Below are 6,251 nucleotides of genomic sequence, written 5' to 3' on the forward strand. Positions count from 1 at the left end.
GGAGTTCCACCTTCTGGAATATTTTTTTTCCTTCTAGAAGTTTTTATTAAAACATCTATCCTTGGCAGATAAGATCTTCAAGGTCACTGAATTCTGTAGTACGAGAGGTTTGATGATATAGGCCTGGGTGGGAAAAGAGGCTGTCTTAGAGGAGATTTTCTGGGTAATTCAAGAAATCTGCTAACTTCTCTTTGGATTTTTCTATGATCTGGAACCTCACAGATATGTGAGGCCCATGGCTGTATTGAAAACTTTCTTACCTTTAAGACTCATGTTTCTCTCTCTATGTATTCCCTGAGAAATTTCATCCATTGCTGAGTTTGGCCTTGACTACTTATTTGTCTAAATAAGGGTGGGCAATTCTGTGTGTGACTTATACATATAGCTCCTGGAATGTATGAAATAGACTCAAGACGTGAACGCAGTTTGCATTTTGTGCCTATGAAACAGGACTGTTTTTGGTATCTGATCTAGTGTCTCTGCAGCTGGCTCCAATTGAGGGCGGATATGGCTAAACACATTGTGCATTGAAAGGCATGACACCTTCATCTAACATTTAAAAACTTTTCTCCCTCTTCCTCTTTCAAACACAGAAAAATTAAGCAGAACTCCATAGCTTGGAAGTTAACATCATGCAAAAGCTTCCCCTTCCCCTTTCCTTTCCCTTTCCCTTTCCCCTTCCCCTACTTTTCCCCCTTCCCCTTCCCCTTCTCCTTCCCCTTTCCCTTCCTCTCACCTTCCCCTTCCTGTCTTTCCCCTTCCCTTCTCCTTTCTGCCTTTCCCCTCCAAGCTGCCTGACACCAACAGAAGCAGATAGCATGCATATTTGGAAAGGCTAACAGGAATCCTGCAAGATGCTCATTGATATTACTCAGCTGAATGGTCCCAGCTGGGATTCTACATGCCTCACAAGGCATCAACACTGATCTTGGAATGAGCAGCAACCACTTCTTCCTTCCAGTGTCTGAGCCATAAAAATGAGGTTACTCAGAAAGTGTGTCAAAGTAGATGGAATTTTCTGAGCACTCTTTGGGCCATCTGGGATTAACAATATATTGCATCTCTTTGGTCCTGATGATTGACAAAGATTCCTGGATTTCTGCATATTTGTTAAACTGATTTAACTTGAAAAGTTTCCTACAAATTAGTGCAGTTGAAATTGTCTGTCCTTTTAAGATATCTGGAATACATGGAGTGTTACACATTTTGAAATATACTTCATAAAAAGTTAAGAGGACTGAACTATCAGCAAAGATGGAAAAAGACCCCCAGGTATGTATGAAAATACTGTGAGGGCTATACAAACTAATACAATATCTTCTGTTCTTTACACTCAGTAATTAAATATATAGGATATGTTTTTTCTTTGTCAGTTCTAATTACTGTACAAGAGAGAGTTCCTCTGCTGTGCTTGCTAAGGAATGAAGGCTGTTGCTATGGCAGGATAGGAGAGATAATGTGGAAAGAGAAATGGAGATGACAAATGGGAGAGTTACCATTGGGCTAAAACTTCTAAATGTACGTAACAACTGTGACTGCTAACAGATTCCCACCCACCTACCACTGAAAACAATTCCACTATGAAGCCCTCCCTACAAGCCTGTCTCACAACCATTCCTATTCAGCTGTTGCTGAATAAGTAGAAATGGTCCACTTCAGGATCCCTTGTGTTACAAAGAGCAGGAAAAAGATCTCGAAAAGGTTCTGATGACTGGCATCTTTTGCTTGTTTGTGTAATATGGCAGGAGTCACAGGTGCTGAGATAAAGTGTTGTGACAGCTCTCCTTTTGCCATCAATTCCTCTCTAAACTAACAAGCAGGAAAAGTATGAAGCAGAAGTACAAAAATAAGTAACAAAAAGCAGAAAGCAGAACTCTTTAAGCAGGGTTGTTTTTTTTCTTTTTTTTTTTTTTTTTGTTCCCCTTCCCCCCTTTTTTATAATAATAAGCAACAAAGAGTGTATAAAACACAGTATATTATCATATCAGATGAAACACACTGCACTAGTATTCAGAAATACCATTTTAACAAAATCTATCCAGGCCAACTCATCACTGTGTAACAGGATTACAATGTGACTCAACACAGAAAACAGCACGGAGGTAAGCAGAAGAGTCTATCCTGATAGGGTGCTAAGCACTAGGGGATACTATGTTAAGGATTGTCAATAAATATGCGCAGTACAGGTACTTGCTTTTCTTGCAAACAGAAACTAAAATGTTTCAAATAAGAGCACTCATTATTCTGTTTATTTGTTTTACCTTGAGCAATTTGGCATGAACACAGTGAAAATCTGAGACTCTGCTCAGAGGCATGTAGGAAAACCATTCTTGCAGATCGTCAGAACTCAACTGAACATGACTGAACAATCTACTCTGACTGTACATTTTAAACTAGAACCAAACTAGGTAACTTTTGGAAGTCACTTCCAGCTTACATGGTTCTGTGATTCTACTACGAAATGTACCACATGAATGCTGCATTGTATGAAGGCACAGCATTTGAGTTAACCAAATCCTAAGAGGTAGGGAAACTCTGCAGTACACTAATTGTGTGATTTTTTCCCCCTAGGGCTTGATAGGACTATGTACACATATTAAAGGAGGTTAAGTCATAGATTGAATTTGGCAAGTCAGTGCATACTCCCCACAAGATTTTGTTACCCCTAAAAATGATTTATGGAAATAAGGAAAGTTTGGCCTCTGAAAACAGTATTTGTAGAATTGCCAACTTAAAAGAGAGAGGGAAGTGCTAACCATAGAGCAGAGTTTTGGGGGTTGAACTGGGCCCACTGGACACTGCAGTTGAGACAAGTAGGAGGTTCAGTGGCTGGCCCAAGAACTACACGCGCAGTTAAATTTAGGATTACCTTGTGATCAGTCTGACAGCCAGTAGGACCTGGTTATTTTGACAGACTGAGGTTCCTGGAATCTGAACAATCAAGAACAGTTTAATGTGGGATGTAACTGAAGAACCAGCTAATTCCATGTGCAGATATATCCTTAATTGAACATCTCTAGTTGCATATGAGCAGTATTTGAGATCCACTTTCCTTACTAAGTTTGTAAAAGGTACAGATTGTTCATTTTCATAGCTGATACTTCAAAGATTAAAGGTTTTTCCTGGTTACATGTTAAGGCTATTATTACTGACTAGATAGCAAATTTCAGTCAATTATTGCAATAAAATTACATAACTAATGTTACAAAGATATAACTCAGAGAACAGTGTAAGATACTATGTTAACTTGACAGTGATTAAGGGACAAAGGGGATGGGAGAGGATAGATTTCCTTACCTTTTACTTCTCTTAACTGTTAAATTCAAAGAATTAGTTTTTCTCCTCTGTGGTGTGGTGTCCTTCCCTGTCTTACTTCCCATTTTCTCCTCCCCCATCCCCTGCTCCCAGCATAGATTATATTCACAGTGCTACCATACAATGTATTGAAATGTGGGTGGTTTCTTGTGATTTCTTTTTTTTCTCTTTCTGCTCCCCACTCCCCCAACTGTAATCTTTCTCCCTTGTCCCATGCATCTCCTTTTTTTTTAAGTGAAGCATTATTTGGCTTCATGAAAATTCTATGATATTCAAGAAAGAATATGGGAAATTGATTCTATATTCTAACCCCAGGAATTGCTTGGACTGCTGCATGTAAGGGAATGAAATATTAAGGCTGATAATGTTAACACATAGACAGCAATAGAACATCATTTTAGGCATAAAATTACATTTCAGTTTACTTGTACCACTCCATGACTGAATGAATTTTGAATTTGCAAGACTAAAATAAAAAGACAGAAACAGGCAGGAGGCTCCACCCCCATCCTTACAGTCTTCTTGTGGACACTCATCAGCATTTCATGTGGAACTTCAAAAGTGTCCTGGCTTGCAGTGTATTCTACTACCATCCTCATGAGCTGTTGAAATCAGGTGGGGCAGTGTTTCCTTGCCTCCTCCCCCCAGACTATCTTTCTGTTAATTGCCCATCATTGTCCTGCCAAATGACTCAGAGATAACTCCCTCCGGACCATCTTCTGTTAATGAGCCTAATCAACGCCTGCCTCATGACTCATTACCCCATTGTGAGATGCTCTACCCAGACAGAGGAACCAAGCATTCCATCGTGGATATAATCTGAGGCTGAACACCAGGGACAACCCTTCCACTGGATTTCCAGAGGACAGGAGCTACATAGCCATCACTGGACCTTCTGAGGAAGAGCAGACCCTTTTTCTACAAGATCACCGCTGCAGAGGACTGCAGCCAACATTCTACCAGACTGCTACAACAGGGAGTCAGGTTGTATCTTGACTCTGTCAATTTGAACCAGTGTTCTCTTACTATTTTTTTTTTCCTTTTCTTAAATTTCCCCATTAAATTGTTATTCTGACTTGGTGCCTCCCACTGGTTTGTTTTCAAACAACAAGTCATTTAGAGTTCACAAAACTGAATTACCTCCCAAATTACCCTTTTGCCTATTTTAATGCTTTAATAGTCCCAGAAGTGATGCTCTTGCAAAGGGGTGCTTGCAGCTTCCTCTGTGACCTGACAGAACCTATCAGCTGGCCAGTTTGAATATGGACAATTCTTTAAGCCACTTAAAGTTGTCACTGCCTCTGTGATCCACACTTAATAGACCCCCTCCCCCCCCACACCCACCTCTGTCTCGTTTCCAGTGCTGGGACAGGCGGGGGTGGGGCCCGGGCGCGGGGGCGGGGGGCTGGGGCGCCCAGGCCCTGCTCAGGCCAGGCCGGGCCGGGCCACGGCCATCCTGGAGCCGATGGGCCCTGTTCCACCTGTGGAACCCTCCCCACAGCAGGGCTGTGGGCAGCTGGAGCAGCTTGGCTCCCCCTCTCCAGTGCGGCTAAGATTCAGCTAAAGCTGCATCGCTGTCTAGAGATCATGTTACCAACAGTGATAAGCCACATTCCAGCTGCAAGACTGAGGTGAGATTAACCCTTTTAGTGTTGTGAAGAGCTGAAAACCTGAGGGAGAAGAAAGAGGAGATGCTTAAAGCTGAAATTCTGTTGTAAAGCTATGATGTATCAGAGCATCCCGTTGTGGTTTCATGAAGGCATGGGGGTGGAGCATTCAACTTGTACTTTTAAGCAAAAGCACCTGCACTGAGATAAGCAGATGCTGACGCAGCTGTAATTTCATGAGAAGTTTGAACAGGGAGAGATGGAAGCGATGAGGACTTTTGCTCCACACGGGAAAGGAGAAGACCTCAGTTCCTAGAGATGCTCCCAGAGAAAGTCCCAGAGATGAAGATGAGGAGGACCCTTTGCTCCCAGGGAAGGAGAAGGGCCTCTGTTCTTAGACCGGGCGGCTGTCTTGTTGTGATAATGTTTTCATAGCATGGTCAAGAGAGACTCCTCTTCCTAAATGGATTGAACAAGGTTATTATGGAAGTGGTAAACAGACTGAACATCTGAAGGGTTGTCTTTTTACATTGTTACTGGGAGAAGGGAGAAAGGTAGGGGGAGGAGAAGTGTTCTGAAGGTGTGGTATAATTTTTTTTCTTCTTTTAGGTCTGTTAATAAACTTCTTTATATTCTTTCAAGTTTGGTGCCTGCTTTGTGTTTCTCCTAATTCTTATCTCACAGAAGGTAAACAGTAATGAGTATTTTGGACCAAACCACTACACTCTCCCTCCAGAAGCTGTACTCTAAAGCTATACCACTTGCCTAATAAGGTTTCCTATTGCCACACCTGTCTTCAAAGTAAAATGCATTAGAGGTTCATCCCTTCCTCTATTTACACAAATTAGTGTAACGAGTGCTTTAAGTATATTCTGAATGACAGGTTTTTTGCCATGGCCGAGTGACAGACTGTTCCCTGGCCAATCAGAGACTGCTTTGCTGTCCAGTACAATTGGTCAATATGATGTGACTTGGCTTTCTTCAACAAGATGGAATCATGTTCCCATTCCCTTTGAGAATCTTAATCTAGAGCAACAGACCAGCTGTCACTTAGTGCAATTTCCCTTTTTCTTATCCAACCAGACTGCAATATCATTTTGTTAGTCTTTATGAAAAACAAGGCTGTCCTCTAGAATAATTATAGACGAAAGAGGATATCTAGAGGCTGTTATCTAACACAACCGGGGGCTTGTCCCCACAAGCCCTGGCGTGCCCTCGGGCAGAGGGGACGCAGCATTAGCCTCCACAGCGTCCTCGCTGGACGACTCAGTGGAATCAGCATGAGATGGGTGCTTGCGCTGGCTCCTCCTCAGAGGAAACACGTCGGGC

This window comes from Corvus brachyrhynchos, unplaced genomic scaffold (genome assembly GCF_000691975.1).
Source record: "Corvus brachyrhynchos isolate BGI_N302 unplaced genomic scaffold, ASM69197v1 scaffold128, whole genome shotgun sequence".
Classification (NCBI taxonomy): Eukaryota; Metazoa; Chordata; class Aves; order Passeriformes; family Corvidae; genus Corvus; species Corvus brachyrhynchos.